This window comes from Cervus canadensis, chromosome 2 (genome assembly GCF_019320065.1).
Source record: "Cervus canadensis isolate Bull #8, Minnesota chromosome 2, ASM1932006v1, whole genome shotgun sequence".
Classification (NCBI taxonomy): domain Eukaryota; kingdom Metazoa; phylum Chordata; class Mammalia; order Artiodactyla; family Cervidae; genus Cervus; species Cervus canadensis.
The window spans coordinates 109,046,627-109,066,795 of NC_057387.1; the positions used below are offsets into that span (position 1 = coordinate 109,046,627).

Genomic DNA, 20,169 nt, shown 5'->3' on the forward strand with positions numbered 1-20,169 from the left:
GTCTGGAATTGTCTAGAAAGGGGCTTCTCCAGCTCCGCCATCCTGTGTAGGGCTCTCACCAGCCTCGGGTTCAGGCAGTGGCTCCCCCTGCAGCCCCTCAGCTGGGATCCTTGGACCAGAGACCTGGCTTCTCTGCACCTCGGTTCTCCCAACTGTTCGATGAGGGGAATAATGTCTGTGTCATGGGGTGGCTATCACGTGTAAATCAGTGAGCACAGAAGCACGGAGAATGATAACGCCTGACACGCACCCAACAAATGCCCTCAGGGCGGTGGGGTCGGTGGGGGGTGACAGGCAAGTTTTTACAGATTGACAGCGATTTGTGGCAACCCTGCATCAAACAAGTCTCTTGGCGTCCTTTTTCCAGCAACAGTTAATTCCTCACTGTGTGTCTCTCTGTCATTTCGGTAATGCTTGATTTCTAACTTTTTATTACTTTTTAAAATAAATATTTAAATACTTCAAATAATAGATACTACATTTGTTCTAAGGATCTATGATCCATGACCTTTGATGTGACCTTGGCAAAAAGACAGTTCAAGGAAGGCTCAGGTGATGGTTAGCATTTTGTAGCAATAAAAAATTTTTTTTAATTAAGGCATGCACATTTTTTTTTTTTTTGACAATACTATCATATGCTCACTCGGGTTCGATCCCTGGGTTAGGAAGGTCCCCTGGAGAAGGGGATGGCAATTCACTCCAGTGTTCTTGCCTGGAGAATCCCATGGACAGAGGACCCTGGCGGACTACAGTCCACAGGGTCGCAAAGAGTTGTACACGACTGAGGGACTTCACTTTCAAGCACATAACAGCTCCACCTCAGATCATCAGGCATTAGAGTCTCACAAGAAGCAAGCCACCTAGATCCCTCGCACACGCAGTTCACAACAGGGTTCGAGCGCCTATGAGAATCTAACGTGGCCACTGATCTGACCGGAGGCAGCGCTCAGGCGGCAATGCGAGTGATGGGGGGTGGTTATAAACACAGATGAAGCTTCACTCACTTGTCTGCCGCTCACCAGCCGTGCAGCCTGGTTCCCAACAGGCCACGGACCGGACCGGTACCAGTTTAGGGGTGGGGTACCCTGATTCTACACCTGCAGACAGGTCCCGGGGCCCCGGCGGAACAGCACAGTTCAGGGACGGACACAGTGACCTCCCCAGGCTCTCTGCCGGACATCCGAACAGGCTCTGTTTGCCCCGGTGAGAAGGGTGACAGTTAACGTGCTCTGTCCAGTTTTCACCCCATCGTTAGTGTATTCCCTTACGTGTGTGTCTCTGGCAAAGAACGCTCCAGATGGATTTGCACCTGTGTCTCAGTGAAACATGGGACCACTTCCCTAGACGAGCAGGACGTCCCCTTAACTTCCGGCCATGGCCTGCAAGGCCCCAGGCCACTATCACGGCTGCACCTCACCTTCTGGACGGCTAGGCCAAAGTGCCCACAGGGCTGCTCTAGCCAGGAGCCAGCCTGCCACCTCCCACTCCCCTGGCCTTTTGCCCCTACCCTGTCCCCCATTCCTCGAGGTCCAGGGTCTCAGAGTGTCCCCAGAAAGTCACATCCACCAAAAGCTCAGAGTATGACCTTATCTAGAAGTAGGGTCTTTGCAGATATAATTGACTTGAAGTCTATGTGTATGCTCAATCGCTCAGTCGTGTCCGACTCTTTGCGATCCCTTGGACTGTAGCCCATCAGGCTCCTCTGCCCATGGGATTCTCCAGGCAAGAATACTGGAGTGGGTTGCCTTGCCCTTCTCCAGGGGATCTTCCCAACCCAAGGATAAAACCTAAATCTTGCACAGCAACTGCACTGGTAGGCAGATTCTTTACCACTGTGCCACCAGGGCTGGACCTAATCCCGTGACTGGTGTCCTCAGAAGACAGCTGCGTGGACACACAGGAAAGAAGGCCACGGAACGACAGGCAGATTTCAGTGGCACCTACGAGCCAAGGAAAGGCAAGGCGTGAAGCCACAAGCCAAGAGGGAGCCTGGAACACGCTCTTACCAGAGCCTTTGGGAGCGTGCCCACAGAGACCTTGATTTCAGACCTTCAGCGTCCAGGACTGGGGGAGGATGGTTTCTTGGTTTTAAGCCACCCGGTTTGTGGTTATTTTTTACACCAGCCCTGGGAACCCGTGCATCTGGGCCTCGCTGACCCCAGAACACCTGGGCGCGGTTTTGGCTCAAGGTTTCTGCAAAGATTTCCTTTGAAGAATGTGTCCTGCTTCTAAAAATAAAACCTCATCTGCCCTGGGGCCCTCCTGTTACAGGGGGTTCTCCCCAGTGCTTGGCCTTGTATTTCTGTGATCTGCTTCACTTCAGACTCAGGCCCAGAGACGTTTGGTTGGATCTGTTCTGCAGGCAGCAACAGCCACACCAGGAGTCGGGGTTGAAGGCCACACGAAGGTCCTGGAATTCCTGGGGCCACTTCAGTCTGCTCCTTCGTGGGCCCTCTGTCTGGCCTCCAGTCGTCACTTACCTGTTAAAACGCACCTTGATCCCTTCAAGGTCAAAGTGGTCTTTCGGGCACAGTGGCCGGCGGATCCGCAGAGCTGCGGGCTTGCGCCCCACGTGGGAGGGGTCCCCTGAGGGTCCTGCGTGCCCCTTGTGTGCGCCTGCAGAACTCGCCTCCAGGACTACACACTGTGAGCGTGTAGACTCGGGACCTTGTGAGTAACATCCAGAAAGTGCCGCTGCCCTTGGGTGGTTTTGCGATGGAGTCAGGGGTCTAGGGTTAGTGAGAACAGAGCAGTCCAGGGAGGATTTATTAAAAGGTAGGTGGGTCAGTCTGGGCTGCACAGTGACCTCGGCCCTGTGTATGCATTGGGAGCGCGCGAGTGCTTTGAAAACGTGCTGCTGAATCTCCGGGTGAGACCTTGTTAGTCCAAAGCCTCCCCGGGTGGTTGTCGTCGGCATCCAGGGTGGGGAAACTGTCAAGGGGAGCCCCCGGGGCCCAGGGGTGCCGGGGGTGGCCACGGGCTGGAGGTTGGGAGGTGGAGACCGAAATGGAAGGGCAGGAGCCAGAGAGGAGAGGCGCAAACACACGACCTGGCAGCTCGGTTTTAAAGGAAAAGGAAGAGGATAAATAACAATGTTAGTAATAGTAGCCCTCACCAGGGACCGTGGTTCTCAGAGGGCTGGTATTGGGGACACATGGCAGTCAGTGCCTAGAGTTGGGTCCTTAGGGGAGATGCTCCCAGCTTCTGGGGGTGGGGGCCAAAGATGCTGCCAAAAGTCCTGCAGCGGGCAGCCCCTCCCCCCGCCACCCACCCACACACACACACAAGAGTGGTCCCATCCAAAGTGTTTCTAGCATCAACAGCAGGAGGCCTTGACTTGGGGAGAGAGCGCCTGCTGGCTCTTACTAAGTGCTCGGCATGAACCAGCCGGCCTTATTCACACACTTGGAAGAGGCAGAGAGCCTGTCATCCCCTTATTATAGATGGAGAAGGGGAGGCACCAGGGCGTTGAGTTCTGCTTGCCAAGGGCTTCCCCGCCTGGAACCAAGGGACATGGCGGATTAAAGAGAGCTCACCAAAGGTGAGAAGGTAGTGACTTTGGTTTCAAGTACACACCAACGCCTCCGAGTGGAAACGCAGAGAATTTGTGAGTGGGTTTGAGCCCCTAGCACTTTGCTGTTTGGGGACATCTGTGCTGGGCCAGCTGGCTTTCATCTCCAGGCACAGTGATGACCAGGAACGGTCCTCACTGAGCATCTATTGTGTGCTCACGTGTCAAGCCAGATTTTACTATCTTTTCTGCTGCAGATGATAAAAATAGAGGCTCAGAGAGGTTAAGTAATGTGTCCAAGAGCACACAGCTAGAGCTGCTGGTCACACTCCAGTCTGACTCCAAAGCCTCGTGTTCCCTTCTTTGTACAGTGGTATCACCTTAGTTTAGTCCCGGCTGCAGGCCAGGAGGGGGAGGAAGAAGATGGAACAGATCTGGGCTGGAGGGGAGGGTTCCGAGCCTGGAGACTGCAGTGTCTTCACCTTTGTGAGGCCGCCGGAAACAACCTGCTTATCTCCCAGGCTGCAGAGAGGGTTGGCCCACAGGAGAAGATAAGCTTTTGTCTGGAAACAGATGTTTCCAGAATAGCCTTTTCCCTGCCCTGGTCTTTTTCAGAATGATTGCTTCTTGAGGGATCAGTGAAACTGGGGTTCGGTTTGTGCCAGGAGACACAAGTGTAAGTTAGTTGCTCAGTCATGCCTGACTCTTTGCGACCCCGTGGACTGCAGTCCACCAAACTCCTATGTCCATGAGATTTTCCAGGCAAGGATACTGGAGTGGGTTGCCATTTCCTTCTTCAGGGGATCCTCCAAACCCAGGGATCAAACCCGGGTCTCCTGTACTGCACGCAGATTCTTTACCGACTGAGCTACAAGGGGAGCCAAGAGACGCAGCACACCCCTAAATGCCGGTCCTCCAGGCCGTCTGGCCTCCAGACCTCTGCTGTTCCTGTGGGCCTGTCACTCTCACCAGCCTTTCTCCGTCTCAACTGCAGGTCCCTCGCACCTTTGTTGTATTTTGAGCTGTGCTGTCTTGCCCGCTCTGTCCCTGGGAGACCCGGGGGCCCCCCTGAAGCCTAATCTCTTGCCCTCAGCTGCTTTCCCACTCAACTTCTACCAGCTGCAGGAAATTTCTAGCCAAGGTTTTGCTTCAGTGCTGTGACTACGTCGGGTGTCTTTTGTGTTACTGAGGATTTGCTCATTTTGTGCGTGTCCTGCTGCAGACGGGCTGGACTCCCCCCATGGGGAGCCTGACATCACGGAGGTGGAGCCCTCTGGCCTGGAGGGTCTCCCTGGTCCTCCCTGTAGCTTAGGGGACACAGGCCTGCTTTGTCCTCCCCCCGACCCCTAATTTCTGATGGTTCCATCGTGTTCTTGGCGAGTGGAAAAAGTTCAGAGAGCCCCAGAATCATGCTGCAACTTGCTTGTTATCCAGCCCCCATGTACTTGGTTGCCACAGAGCAATGTCTCTGCAAGGCCCGTGAGGTGGCAAGGTTTTCCGCAGAAACACTCTGGGTCTGTGGGTGCCATTCTCCACCAACATCCGACTCTGCCTTCAGGAATGTGGAGTGAGCAGTGGTTCAGTCGATGGCCTGGGAGTTTGGGATCTTAGGAAAGAACGTTCCAGAAGTGTGGAGGTTAGGCCACACTTTGCAGAGGCTGGACCTCTGTTCTGGGACTTGACCCTCATTTGCTTCTTGAGTTCGGTTGTGTCAGTTGGGACAAAGAGGGGCCTGGAAAAGAGGAATTCCTGGGAGGCGGGAGGCCACGCTGGCTGAGGAGCGCGAGGGTCTGAGATGGTGGATCTGTGTCCACACCCCCAGGAGGCTGTGTGACTTTCCTGGGGTCCCCAGAGCACACTGCCGCAAACTGGACTCAGCACAACAGAGCTTCTGTCTCTCACAGCTCTGGAGGCCTGAGGCTCAGGACTGGGGTGGCGGCAGAGCTGGGTCCTTCTGAGGCCCAAAGGAGAAGCGTCCTGGGCCCCTCTCCTGGGTTTGTGGACGGCCGCTTCCTCCCCATGTCTCCACGCCACCTTCCCTCTGTGCCCAGTGTCCCCGTTTTGTAAGGACACTTGTCATATTGCACGGGGGCCCGCCCTCATCGCTGTATCTGAACTCGGCCACCTGCAAAGACCTTGTTTCCAGATAAGGTTGTGTTGGCAGGTAGCGGAGGTTGGGACTTCAGCATTGTCGGCAGGGGACATAGTTCAGTTCGTAACATGAGGGTAGGAGAAAGGCGTGAACATGTGTGACTGCTCAGAACTGCTCTCCCTGGCCTGGTGGTTTTTAGGTTTTAGCCAAGAGATGCTTGCTCAAGTGCCTGACCTCAACCCCGTGGCTGGGCCTTGAATAGCTCAAGGTAATGGAAGTAAGGTGCAGTGATATTAAACCCTCACTACACACAACCCACAGTTGTAGTGACTAGTAGAGGTAGAATTTATGAAGTGATCAGCAGTTTATAAAGAAAGTCTACTTCCTCATTTAGTAAAGCCCCTATAAACCAGCTGGGCTTCCTTGGGTTTCCCTGGTGGCTCAGATGGTAAAGAATCTGCCTGCAATGCAGGAGACCCGGGTTTGATCCCTGAGTTGGGAAGATCCCCTGGAGAAGAAAACGGCAACCCACTCCAGTGTTCTTACCTGGAGAATCCCATGGTCAGAGGAGTCTGGCAGGCTACAGTCCATGGGACGAGAAACAGCCAGACACGACTGAGCAACTGCACATACGCACGTGCACACACACACACGTGCACGCACACATACACACACGCACACACCCTGTTGTGGCACTCATTTTTAAGTAAACAGACCAGCCATATTTCTGGAGGGAAAGATAAAATAGTAAAAAGGTGTCAGTTCTCACGAGTGCTATGCCAGCAAAAACCAAAGCCCAGTGGAGTTAATTTTTTTGAAGGAATGAAAAGGTGGGAAATTACTAAATTATTCTGAAGTTCATTTGGAAGAAAAAAAAAAAAGGTAAAAATAACTGATGGGAGGCTTTGAAATAGAGCGAGTCGTGGAGGCTAGTCCTCACAGATGGCCGACTGTGGTAAAACTCCCGGAGTTACATAAGGACTGGTGTTGTGATAGAAATAGGCAGACTCACGACACAGAATCGAGCAGATTCAAAGCCTGGTATCTGCACATTTAAAAAACACCAAGGACATCACGGAGACGACAGATTGTGCCGGACTGATGAAGGAGTAAATTGCCTGGCTGTTTGCTAATTAATTTTGTGAAGTTCCTCTCTGAGCAGCCAAATAGATTATTTGTACATTAATGTCAGTCCACACGCCATTTTTTTTCAAATAGAGGAAAATAGATGTGAATGTTTATCAAGTTTTTCAATGGAGGGAGGCTTTTCTGAACTTCAGTGTGAAATCACAAAGGAAAGATTGACAGGGTTAGGTAATTGAGAGTTCATTCAGCTAGCAAATGGATTCATGTGTGCGAGCAACAATCGGGAAGCTATTTGTAACTGATACGACATTTCCTGGAGAAGGAAGTGGCAGTGCACTCCAGTATTCTTGCCTGGGAAATCCCATGGACAGAGGAGCCTGGAGGGCTCCCGTCCCTGGGGTTGCAAAGAGTCCAATGCAACTGGACAACAAATGAAATTTTACAATCTAATCAAGCAAAGGAAGCATCATGATAGTCGTGAAGCAGCAAACAAGATGTAATCAACATTTGAAAATTTTCTGATTGATGGTTTCGAAGGAATGTGGAGTTAAACTTGGTATTTCATTGCTCAGCTGTCAGATAAGCAAAGCTTTTCTTGAACCTCTGTCAGAAGGGTGGGAAGGAATCTCCGCTGCTGTTGGGAGGGTAACTCTCTACAGCTTTCCAGGAAAGCCTTTGGCAACGCCTCGTACTCTATTAGAAAGTCATCTCAAGAAAATGATCCATAGTTTGGAGATAAAGACGGTCACCACCCTGCCGTTTATAGACGCAGAAAGCGGGGAGCCTGCAGGCAACCGCAGGTCAGGGTGTTCCCCCCTCCACAGACCTGGAAACAGGCCCGTGAGTCCTTTGTGCCCAAGGACACTGCAGCCCAAGCTCCTTTGTGCAGAGTCTTTGGTGATGACTCCCCGTCGGGAACGATTCTGCACTCGGTTCCAGTCCGTGTGGGGACTCCCCCCACCACCACCAGCTCTCAGACTTGGGCTGGGCGTCCTGGAGTGCGGCTCAGTTTGGACACTCTCTACCTGGAGATGAGCTCAGCCTCCCCAGGTCGTGGGCTCAGTCCTCAGACTGCTGCCACCGCCCCACTGCAGATGCCGATCCCAGGTCCAGGTTGGCACCTGTGCTTCTGACCAGATGGCTCTAGATTGCAGTTTCCCATGATCCCCTCCTTGGGTCTGATTAATTTGCTAGAGAGGCTCACAGAACTCAAAGATTTTACTAACAGGGTTAGTATACCAGGATATAACTCAGGAACATCCAGACGGAAGAGCTGTCTAAAGCAAGGTATGGAGAAAGGGGGCGGGGCTTCCGCTCCCTCTCCTAGCACCCCCGCCCCAGATCTCCACGTGGTCACCAGCCCTGAAGCCTTCGGAGCTCCAGCCTTGGGTTTCTACAGAGGGCTTATGGAGAAAGGGAAAGTGTCAGTTGCTCGGTCATGTCCAACTCTTTGTGACCCTGTGGACTGTAGCCCACCAGGCTCCTCTGTCCATGGGATTCTCCAGGCAAGAATACTGGAGTGGGTAGCCACTCCCTTCTCTCGGGGATCTTCCCGACTCAGGGATCGAACCTGCGTCTCCTGCATTGGCAGGAAGATTCTTTACTGCTGAGTCACCAGGGAAGCGAATATGTGTATAAAATAAATCACACTATCACAAATCAGATGGCCTGTGTTTCCTAGTTAGTAGAATCATGAGGCCAGGAGGAATAGGAACTCATGGAGCTGGAATTGGGAAGGCTGGCTTTAGATCAACGGGGATTAATGAATGCATCATTCTAGATGCTCAGTCAAGTGTTTGAAACTGTAATCAGCTTGGCAGATGGCATACTGTTGTTATACATACTCAGAAAATGGTCTTGCAAGGCTGGATATGACCTGCTGGAATCATGGTGTTTGGGAAGGAGGATGGAAATTTATTTTATAAAATGTGTGTGTGTGTGTTTTAATTACAAAAAGTAGAAAATTTAGAGAAAAATAAAGAACTAAATGATCCATACGCTTGCCACATGGACATAATCACTGTCGGCATTCAGTGTGAAATTGACTCTTTTTCTAGCAAGTACACATTTCTAAGAACAAATTATTGTAATATTTGTGGGTTTCATTTTTCTCAAAGTTCTATTGGTGTGGATTTTCCATTCTTTTGAGTATTAGAAAATTAATTTTAACAGCTGCATAAACCCAGGCTGGAGTTAGAACACCCTCAGGCCACATGTTAAATAATTGTTTCCGTACCTGCCGAAGGAGAAGGGGGTGGCAGAGGATGAGATGGTTGGATGGCATCACTGACTCAATGGACGTAAACTTGAGCAAACACTGGGAGTTGGCGATGGGCAGGGAGGCCTGGCGTGCTGCAGTCCATGGGGTCACAAAGAGTCGGACATGACTTAGCAAGCCGCTGAACACAGGAGCACATCTGTATCACTGTAAACAGCAATGTGCAGAAGCTGCTGGGCCTATAGCTTTGACCTCCTAAGGACAGAGAGGCTGAGAGGCAGTGGAATGGGAGCAGGATAAGAATCCTGTCCTCTTTCCTTCCCTTAGTAAATATTGATGAAGTATCAAGACTGATGATTGGTTTATTGCCCAGGATATCTCAACTAGTCACGGGCATGGTAGGTTTTCTATAAAGAAATTCATTCATTCCTGGAGTTTCATCTGTTGCTTACTATGCCAGATGCTGGATCTTTGATAAACGGGTGAATAAAACTGACACAGTTCCCTTCGGTCCTGGGGAGGGCCTGGCTGAGAGGCAGCAGTAAACCGGTCGTCAGAGCACTGACCCCTTGGTCCTCAGGAGTCAGTCCTCGGGTGGCCCTCTCTTCCCAAGCTCACGGACGGGCTCTGTGGGGTTGGTGTCAGCCACGCACTGTATTTGCTGGTTGTTCTCAGCGGTGCCTCCTGGTGGGTGTGGCCCTATTCTCTACCTGCCCATCACCCTCCTCCCCCCCCATCCCTGTGGTTTCTGCAGTCCTCCCCTGTCTTCCAGTCCTGCCCCGTCTTCGCTTGAACTTGAACCTCAGATGTGGCACGTGTCTGTCATTAATGAGAATCATCCATAGATTCAGGAGTAGCATGAAGCCTTAGAGGCTGCCTTCCCAGGCAAACAAGCTTGTCTGAATTTGGTATTTTCATGAGTCTCAGAAATGAACCCCAGGGAAAACCTCTTTCAGTCAAAACCAAACAAGCCTCAGTTTCCTCGTCTGTAGAATGAGTGCCACCAGCTACTCTTGTGCCTCCCAAAGTGGTAGCTAAGATGAACTTTTAAAAAATGTCTTAAGTTAATATATACTAGAAAAGATTTATCAGTCTAAGGAAGACCTTTTTTAAAAAAAGAAAAAAAAAAAGCTAGAAGCTTCCTTTTTAAAGCTATAGCCTTTAGAATAACTTTTTTTGAATAAGCTTACATTGTTAGAAAGTAGGTTGGTTTAAAGAGAAGTGTTAAATAATTTGATTTTTTTTTTTCTAAAGGAAAACAGTAAATCAGAGACTGATGCTTGGAAACCACAAGTCCTCCCAGTACTGATGTTTTACAGTTTGATTGACTGTGTCAGATGAGAGTCAAGAATCTGAGTCTCCCTCCCTCCAGCCCGTCAAGTGAATGGGCCTCTCTTCTCATCTCTGTTATAACATCTTCGGAGATAATCATGCCTTTTCTTTCTCGTCGCTGGCTGGGGACCAGAGTGGGGAAGTTTTTCCAGTCTGGGCCGATCACAAGATTTTACTTCCCAGCCTGTCTGCCGCAGCTCTCCCCGTGTGACTTGGTGGGGGCAGCCCCACCCCACCAGACTGGCTAAACCCCGTGCCTGGGGAGCACTTGACATGCACAGGTCGGGTCATCTCTGGACTCCCTGCCGTCGTCGGCAATGGGGTGATGGCGCAGGAGGGCGTGCGGGTAGAGGGTGTCCGTGTGGCACACACAGGGTGCTGGGCAATCCAAGGCGTGCAGGCTTCTCGTCCCGTGTAGTCTCAGGAGGCGTGGGGGAGACGTCAGCCCTGCCCTCCCCTCGGTGTCCGTTTCATGCATGTTGTCACGCCAGCGAAATGATGAGCAGTCAAGGGAGGAGACTGGATCTCCATCCGCTTGTGTCTTTGGTGGTCCCCCGATGTGCCGCGATGCTGAACGAACGTTTGAATGAAACATTTGTCTGTTCAGCAGATGGACCAAACCCCCGCTGGGGCCGGGCCCTTGTGCTTGGTGCTGGATGATTACAGAGGAGCCAGGTATCCAGCTGGCTTCCGAGGACATGAGGGTAGTTGTCTGGAAACTGTAAAATCGTAGGCAGGATCACAGCTCTGATGCCCAGAGTAAAAGCACTATGTGCCCAGAGGAGTTAATGGATAAAGCCCAAGAGAGCTCAGAGAAAAGATGGAATTCTGTCTTCAAAAGCACCATATGACGAGGGTCCTCTCAGATGGGTAGGTTTTAATGGAGCAGAAACTGGGGGCTTTCTTGGGTCTTTTAAGTCCATGGGGTGGAAAGAGAGATGGAAGCTTGAGACTGCAGGGTGGTCGGGATGTTTAGAGCCAAGTGGAAGAATCAGTCTCTGTGCTTGGTGAGCTCAGGGTAGACAAAGGCGAGTGTGATACGGACATGGAGGGTGGCTTAGTGTAGAGAGAGTCTGGAAAGACAAGCCAGGCGTGGATTGTCTTCTACAGACTGTAGGAGCCCCTGCAGGGTTTGAGATTGTTGTTTTTACTCAAGAGAATGATGGGATTGGTCCAGCCCACCCCAAAGAAAAATCCCACAGCTGGGCATCCAGGAGGCTGGAGGCAGGAGGCCAAGGAGTAAAAAGTTCAGGCCCTGCAGAGGCGGTGGAGGGCACTTGGCCATCGCTTCCCCTCCCTGACCCTTGCCCATGACCCCGCGATTTTCCAGACTCAGATTTTCTTAATTTGTCACTGGCCAGTGAAAACACTGGGGCTTCCCCCATAGCTCAGTGGTAAAGAATCTGCCTGCCAACGCAGGAGGCACAGGCTCGATCCCTGGGTCAGGAAGATCCCCTGGAGGAGGGCATGGCGACCCACTCCAGTATTCTTGCCTGGAGAATCCCATGGGCAGAGGAGCCTGGTGGGCTACAGTCCGTGGGGTCCCAAAGAGTCGGACACGATGGAGCACCAGTTGAAACACTTGTGTCCTCAGGCTGGATCCTTCCAGCCATCACACTTGACACCATAAAAGCAGCAGTTGAGAAGTGGTGTCCACAACGGCGGGGTCCCTCCCGTGGGGGGTTGAGCTTGATCACCAGCTTTGGGTGAACAGGGTTAGGCCTTGAACATGGGCACATTGCCAGCCCAGTGTACACAGAGCCTGTTCCTAGAAGGAGATGCAGCTCTCAGCAGCTGTTCACCCAGGAGATGTGGTCCCCTGCTCGGGAGGTGCCCAGAGCCCAGAACGGATGATTTTGCCCAAGAACCTCATTACTCTACACAGACAGCCGGCTGTGGAATGCTCCGATAGCTCTCAACGCTTATCTCCTAAGTCAAGGTCCTTGTTGAACCAAAGCAAAATACATCGCAGACAGACGCTGGAACAAGCAGCTGGGTTTCCCATGGCCCCGATTCTCCGATGGGGCCGTGGGCTTTTCCCCCAAAGGAAGCGGCGCTTCTCCAGGCCACACCAGAGGGCAGCACCTTCGTCCTTCGTCTCTGCTTCAGGCGGATGCTGGACACAGAAAGGTTCTGAAGGTGGGAGGAAGCATCCCACTCCATGGCGGGAATGTTCAGGTTTCTCTGTGCAGGACGGAGCTCTCCTAACAAGCCCGTGCGTTCCCAGCCAAGACAGCAGAACCAGGAAAGGGACACCAGTCACGTGCTGCCTTTTCACTTGGGCCAGTTGCCCAGACCGGTCAAGGTCAGGGTCAGGAGTCAAGGGTCAGGAGGTGGAGGGAGATAGGGTGCTGTTTAGGCTGGGGGATGCATCTCCCTCTCTGGCTGTTGGCGTTGGAGGGAAGAGGTTGTTGTAGACGTTTCCAGGCGTGCAGACAGGCTCATGCTCGCCCACTGGGTCACTCCCAGCCCGCCTTCCTCAGGGCTCCGCCTCGATCCTGGGGAGGTGTCCATAACACCAGGTTCCTCCCCGCAGCCTTGACCGGGCGTGTCGTCCTCTCGAGTCAGGAGCCCCGGGCGCTGGGTTTCTTCTGGCTGTCTGCTGGAAGTGGATCTGCTGGGGGAGGGAGGGAGGGTAGCTCTGGTTGACTTTAGTCCTCGGGATCATGCTCTTTCTTGGGCAGAGAATCAGGGGGTGGGGAGCAGACAGGATGAAGTGTCTGTCCACAGAGCCTGCTGACCGAGGCGCCCTGGAGCCGGTCGAAACTCGTGCTTTTTTTTTCAGCCGGAGGAAATCTGATGAAATCCACATGATACTCCTACTCCAGAAATTAAAATCTGATGTGGAAAGTGAGTCATCTTAAAAACAAGGCATGACCAGAACCCACCCAGGGGAAGCCGAGGGCCGCCTTGATGCCTGGTGCCTCCCGCAGGAGGGGCCCAGGCCAGGCGCCTGCCTTCCGTGCCTTTCTGGGTGGGGTCACCCAGAGGACCCGGGGCTTGGCTGTTGCACACACTGGGGTCCCGCCCGTGGGGCGTCTCCACCCCACAGATGCTTCTGTTCTTTTTCCTGGTTGGTTTTTGTTGCATTTCTCCATAATTTTGTTTTATTGATTTGTTTTTCGGCTGGGCTGGGTCTTGGTTGCTGCACGGGCTTTTCTCTAGTTGCAGTGCCCAGGTTTCTCACTGTGGCTTTTCTTGTTGCAGAGTACAGGCTCTCGGCCCTGGGGACTTCAATAGATGCGGCACGTGGGCTCAGCAATTGCAGTTCCCGGGCTCTAGCGCCCAGGCTCTGTCATTCTGGGCTTAGTTGCTCCACCGCTTAGGGGATCTTTCTGGATCAGGAATTGAACCTGTGTCTCCTGCATTGGCAGGCGAAGTCTGTACCACTGAGCCACCAGGGAAGCCCAGTTTGTTTTGCTTTTTAAATCTTGGTCAGGCAGAATGTTGGCACGTAGGCCCCCACAGGAGAATTCTGGACTTCCAGGATCCTGGGAGTGATGAGTCCACGAGGGTAGCTGACCAGCTGTGTGCAGGTTCCTGAGTGTACCACCAGCATCTGTAAATAATTGTGTCCTTGTACAAAGGTGTCGGCCGTCCAGAGACCAGCCCCCTAGTTACCAGGGAGGCAGCTGGCAGTGGGCTCCTTTCTCCCTGAGTGAAATGGCCCGTATACTAAAGAAAAGAAAACCTCATTAATTGTGAGTCAGACATTAGTAAGCTTTAATGCTCCCTCCTGACTGAGACCTGACTTCTACCACGTGGGGGTGATCCCTGGGTCAGGAAGATCCCCTGGAGAAGGAAATGGCAGCCCACTCCAGTGTTCTTGCCTGGGGAATCCCATGGACAGAGGAACCTGGTGGGCTACTGTCCATGGGGTCACAAAGAGTCGGACACGAATGAATGACTATCCCTTTCACATCCATCCGGGGGGTCACTTCACACTTGTTGGCGATTGGGACTTTTTAAAGGATACCATCCCAGGTTGTGTGCCTAGCAGCTCAGTCCTGTCCAACTCTTTGCGACCTCGTGGATTACAGCCAGCCAGGCTCCTCTGTCCATGGGATTCTCCAGGCAAGAATACTGGAGTGGGTTGCCGTTTCCTCCATGGGGAGGGGATCTTCACGACCCAGGGATCAAACCTGCTTCTCCCGCATTGGCAGGCAGGTTCTTTACCTGTCAAATATCTCCAACACTAGATTCTTTATTTAAATAGAATTCATTCACTCATTTATATTTGAGAGCTTGCTCTGTACTGGCTTATGACAATCCAGGGGGCCTCAGAGAGCTTCCATTCTCTTGGAGAAATCAGTCTGGAAACAGAAAAACATGGTGTTGATAACCAAAGTAGAGAAGAGAGTGGGGTGTCGCAGACCCCGGACTGCAGTGAGGGGTCCAGCCTGGTGAAATACTCAGCAGGGGCCTCCCAGGATGCGAGGAGAGCATGCGCACAGGCCCTGGGGTGGGAGGGAGAGAACAAGAAAAGGCCCAGAAAGCCAGCAGGGCGCGTGAGGCTGGCCTTGGAGCACTGGGAGCACGAAGGCCTAAGAAGCTTCAGAGGGTTTTGAGCAGAGTCCCGACTGACCGTTTTGAAGGAAGTCCTGCCTGCTGATGGAGGGCAGAGCTGGACGCGTTAGACCTGATGGACAGGAGCTGACCACTGTATTGAGTTGAGGGGGGACAGTGGCCGGAGGTGCTGAGGGGAGCTCAGCCGCAGCTGCCCGGGGTGAGGTGGGGTGTGGGCACACGCTATGCACACCCACCGTGGAGAGCGGGGGAGGGACAGGGGGCTTTGGGGCTGGTTGCATGAGCCCTTCTCCTGTCGACTAAAGGTAGCGACTTCGGGGAGGAGGTCTGGGGCAAACCCGGAGTTGAGTTTGGACTGGGAGGTACAGGTCACCCACTAGTCCTGGGGGGAGCCCCCCGGCGACCACGTCTGGAGTTTGGGGTCACTTGTCAACCGCACAGGAACCCCACCGCGGCCAGCTCTGCTGTGAGACCACCTGGGCATTTGTATTTAGGGCTCTTAGAGGTTTCCTCTTTCAAAGAGACACACACACGCATATATTCATAGCTTCATTCCTGACACATCCCTCCTGGAGAGGCGAATGATGAAGGCTTCCTAATATTACTTCCCGAATTTTATAATATGTTTTGTTTTGGACATTTGAAACACATACATAAATAATAGTAAAAGGAATAAATAAGGAAAGTAATAATGATAAAAAATAATAAAATAGAGAAAAAAATAGAGAAAGCATAATGTATAGTAATATATAGTAATAGCATGAAGAGTGAAAATCGCTCAGTCATGTCCGACTCTTTGTGACCCCATGGACTGTACATCAGTGGAGTTCTCCAGGCCAGAATACTGGAGTGGGTAGCCTTTCTCTTCTCCAGGGGAACTTCCCAACCCGGGGATTGAGCCCAGGCCTCCCACATTGCAGGCAGATTCTTTACCAGCTGAGCCACCAGGGAAGCCCTAGGAATAGTGTAACAGATGGTAAAATACAGTGTTGATGAACCTGGGTGAGCTCACTGCCAAGCAGATCAGAGCATCAGGTCATTTACCCCCACATTATTATTGTTATTATTTGAATAAAGCCAGGACTAATTCAGGGGGCGTGGCTCTTGACCTTGGGCCACTTGAATCGGAGGCCCCTCTGGGAGAGAGGAGCGGAGCTCCTCTGCTGGTTGCAGGGCTGAGGCCAGCCCGTGAGTCACGTGAGTCACCTGGGCTCGCAGGGCTGGGGGGAGGAGGGCGGAGCCCAGGAGGGTGGGGAGAGAGAAGACAGTTTCCGGGAGGCAGAGGGGAGGGCAGCGAGCACACTCCAGGGAGCAGAAGTTGCAACGGACATGCAGGGTGGGCGGAGGAGTGCTCCCCGGTTCACACGGGGTGGAGGTGAGTGATAGACCCGGATGCCCAGGTGAGCTGCACGGCAGGGGGTGCTCCACCTCTGATGGTTTAAAAGCAGCAAACCACACCCAGCGGGGCGCGGTGGGCGGTTTGAGCTGGAGGGACCTTTGAGAAAATTAAGGGCATGGGCTTCCCTGGTGGCTCAGATGGTCAAGAATCCCCTTATAATGCAGGAGAGCTGGGTCCAGTTCCTGGATCGGGAAGATCCTTTGGAGAAAGGGCATGGCAACCCACTCCAGTGTTCTTGCCTGGAGAATCCCACGGACAGAGGAGCCTGGCAGGCTACAGTCCATGGGGTCGCAAAGGGTCGGACACAACTGAGCCTGTTTCCATTTTGTTTCATTTTCATGAATTGGACCAGGGTAGTAATCCGGGGGAGCCACGAGCAATAAAATGAGCTCTAGTGTCAGCCAGGCGGGAAGCAGAGAGCATTTTCGCAGCCGCGCCTCCTGGAGCCGTCCCGGCAGGGCGGGGTGGGGGTGGGGGGGTCCCTCCAGGCATCTCCGGAGGAGGAGTTGCAGAGCCTCCGGTGAACCCTCACCCTGATGGTGTCAGGTCGGGAGGTGCCAGGAGGAGCACGCCCGACAGGCCTGGCCCAGCCTGGCTCTCTCTGCTGTGAAGTAACATCCCCGAGGTGAAGGCTGGTGTCTGGGGTGGATGTCGGGACTGCCCTGGGGAAAATAGCCGTTCCAGGCTTTCCATGGGGCATGGAGCACCACGGACCAAAGGGCCCTGGTCCCAAGGAAGGGCGTGAATGAGTGCGTTCACGTGTGTGTGAACGAGGCTTCTGGTCGTCAGGGAATCAGACCTCAGTTCTCAGCTCTAGCTGGTAAGTGGCGATGATGTCAGGACCACACAGCTGGTGGCTTCCAGGTTCCTTGCACGGCAGCCTCAGTGAGGGTGTCTGTGCTTTACAAGGACCACACATCTCTTACTGTAACTGCCGGCACGCTTTCTGCCTCCACTGGCTCGGGGTCATGGTTGTATCTGCCATCGATAACACAGCAGAAACAGGGATCAGTCTCCCCAGCTCCCAGTGGTGTTCTGTGGTTTGTTCTCCTGCCCACCTCGAGGCCCTGGTTCCTCCTTGGCAGCAGCAGGGGCGGCGGGAATGCGATCGCTCTTAAATCTTCATCTCTGCTTTTCTTGGCTGCTCCCGCGAAGCCGTCTGTGTCCTGTTGGGGCCTCAGCTGACTTTTTGGCCACTAGTCTCCCAGCCCTGCGTAAAAGCTGCCCATCCAGACTTCCTCCAGCTCCTCTGCTGAGGACATGGGTCGCCTGCCCTTTCTCCAGGGTCTGTGCAGGGTTCTGACGGGGTGGGGCTTGCCTGATATCCCCTCTCCGTTGCCAGGGCCACCTGTGTCTCTTCCCTCCCCCAGCTCTGTCGCTGGCTTCTCCTAAACTGTGTCAGTAGTCTTCAAAGGCAAAACAGCACTGCTGCTTCCAGCAGTGTCGTCAGCAGCCATAGTCATCTTTCTGGATCAGAAAGCTTTGGTGGCTTTCCCGTGGCGTCCAGGGCCGAGACTGGCCCCTGCCCTCCCTCTCCTGCGGTGCTCAGCCGCCGTGTCCCCCAGACTCACGGGCCCTGCTCTGCCTGGCGCTAACTCCTTGCTCTTTACAACCCTGGGCTCCTTCCCCTGCTCTGGGCAGCCGGCCCGCCTCTGGGGACCCTCACCGATCCTCGGGAGCAGTAAGGCCTCATGGCTGAGCCCACCCTCACTTTTATTTATTCTCTCCACTAGATGCTTCCCCAGATGTGAGCGGGGGGCTCGGTGATGCTCCAAAAGGGAGGTGGGGGGAGGCAGGGGGCGGGGGCAGCTCATCTTTCATCCCGATCTCTCGAAGCTTGGTCAGGGTGAACCGCCCTGGGGAGCCCCAGGGATCCTGTTTCTGGGAGCACACCGCTGCTGGGGTTCCTGGGTCCTGACCGGGAGCCTGTTGCGGTGGGGGGGGGCGGGGTTGCACTGGGGGGCGTGGGGCAGGAAGTGCGACCGACTGAGGGCGTGACCCCGAGCGCCATCCCTGGTACTGCCGAGTCCTGGGGGCAGCCTGGCCCGGGGTGGGGGTGGGGGGCTGGCAGATTCCACAGCTGATGGCATCTCCTGACTTTAACCAACCCCCACCTTCTTTCCCTATTGCTACCTCCCCAAGAGGCCAGGAATCACAGGTAGGAACTGTCCTTAGTTTGAAAGCCCACCTGTAAAACGCAGGTTATGGGTGCAGAACCGTCACAGAGTTCTGCCCCCACCGATCCACCCACCCACGAATCCCATTTTATCCTCTGCGTCGATTCCCTCCAGGAAATGAGGCTTCGACTTTTGGATCCAAAATGTTTTCACGTCCTCTCTTCTCAGTAATCAGCTCTCACACGCGGCCGCAGGCTGCCTGGTCGGGACAGAGCCGCCTCTGGCTGGGTCACCAGGCATCCAGTCCGGCTCCGACGTGGCCTTTGCCCAGTCGTATGGCCACCGTGGCTGATGGGGAAGTGGGCTGTGTCCCCACCTGGAGGGTGGGCTCTGGGCGGGCAGCGGGGGGAGACGAGCTTGGGGGGGGCGGCAGGAGACCAATCCCTGTCACTGTCTTCTCTCCTGGAGGCCCAGCTCAGTTCTCTGCAGAGAGGAACCTGGGCGTGGGGCAGCGGGTCTGAGCACGTGGTCAGCCGTAACCTCACAGGGAAGGAATGGAAGTCATGTGGGGGCCCACTCGATCGGGGAGACCATCCAGGTGCTTCACCCCGTCCTTCAAATAACTGGCGTGCCTGTGAGTGCTGGTGTGTGAGTCCAGAAGTGTGTGTGTGTGTGTGTGTGTGTGTGTGTGATGGGGCATCTCCGGATGGGCTGGAGGACTCCAGGATGGGAGACGGGTGGGAGGGACCACGGTCTGGGCTCAGGTTGGGCAGGTTTGTAGGGAAAGTGTCCCCCAAGGGAGACGGCCGCGCCTGACCTCCCCCTTGTGCACATGCATGCCCCTCCCCTGGCCTCCGATCTTGGGTTAAGGGTCCCATTTCTGGCTGCCTTCTCGCTGTGTCCTCACCTCACCTGGCAGGCAACAGAGAGAAAAGCAAGCTCTCTGGGGTCTCCTGTAAGGACACTGATTCTACCCGCTTCATCTACCCTCACCCCACCCCCTCCTCCCCTCCTCATCTCCAGATATCCCTGCAGGGTGTCAGAGCTCTGACAAAGGAGGGGGTTGCATTCAGCCCACAGCCAGCCTTCTCCCCAGGGTGCTCAGGTGAGGGAATGTGGCATCCAGTGAGATGGCCCAGACTCTGCCCTTGAACCGCTGCCCGCAGGTCACTCAGAGCCAGGACTGCGGCTCCTGATGCCAGGCTGTGGTGGCCAAGGCGGGGAGTCCAGGAGTCACGGGGTCTGGCTCCTTGTTCTCAGCACCTCCCCTGTGTTATCTCTCTCTCCTTTGGACAAATCAGGACGGTGCTCTCACTGTCCCACGTTACCAGCATGAAAGCGAACCTCGTGTTCGGTGCTCCACACGGGCTCCTCCCCAGCAGATGGCATGCACGCCATCTGGGTCTGCCCGCAGCACATGGAGCCTGGGGCCGGGCTCCGTCCTGCCCACTGCGGCATTGCTGCACTGGGCGGTGCTGGGGCTCCAGGTCCCGCTCACAAGTAAGGGTGACCCACCCGCGTCAAGACGAGGCATCTCCCACTGTCTGCAGACGGAGCAATCCAGAAACAGGGGCCCTGCGGCCAGGGTTACGGGGTGAAATTCCCTGCCCTCGGTTGCCCGCTGAGCTGAATGCAGTGGTCACCTGTGGCCAGCTAGAGCAACGTCGGCCCAGGTCTGCTCTGGAAGAGCGTGTGACCTTCCCTGGTCTGCAATTGACTCCTGGCTGGTCCTTTCCTGTCCATTGGCCCTGGTGAGGGGTCTGCTCAGAGCCAGTTACCTTGTTCATCACCAACCACCCCCCTTCCCTGCCCCTCCCCCCCACACACAGCCCTGGGTGCCCCTTCCCAGGAAAACCGAGGCCTCAGAAGGGAAGCTGTGTCCTTTCC

The 20,169-nt window shown here is 54.1% G+C and overlaps 1 protein-coding gene across 3 annotated transcripts in view; it reads left to right on the forward strand.

The window, feature by feature from the left end:
• The window catches only part of SH3BP4 (SH3 domain binding protein 4), a 95,415-nt gene that overhangs the window by 53,053 nt on the left and 22,193 nt on the right, over positions 1-20,169 (forward strand). The window contains exon 1 of one of the 3 annotated variants that reach the window (XM_043462053.1): positions 16,061-16,141. The exons of the other annotated variants lie outside the window; for them this stretch is intronic. The gene's annotated coding sequence lies outside the window, so the exon portion shown is untranslated. Of the gene's footprint in view, positions 1-16,060; positions 16,142-20,169 lie in introns of those variants that run through there. 3 annotated transcript variants of the gene reach the window in all.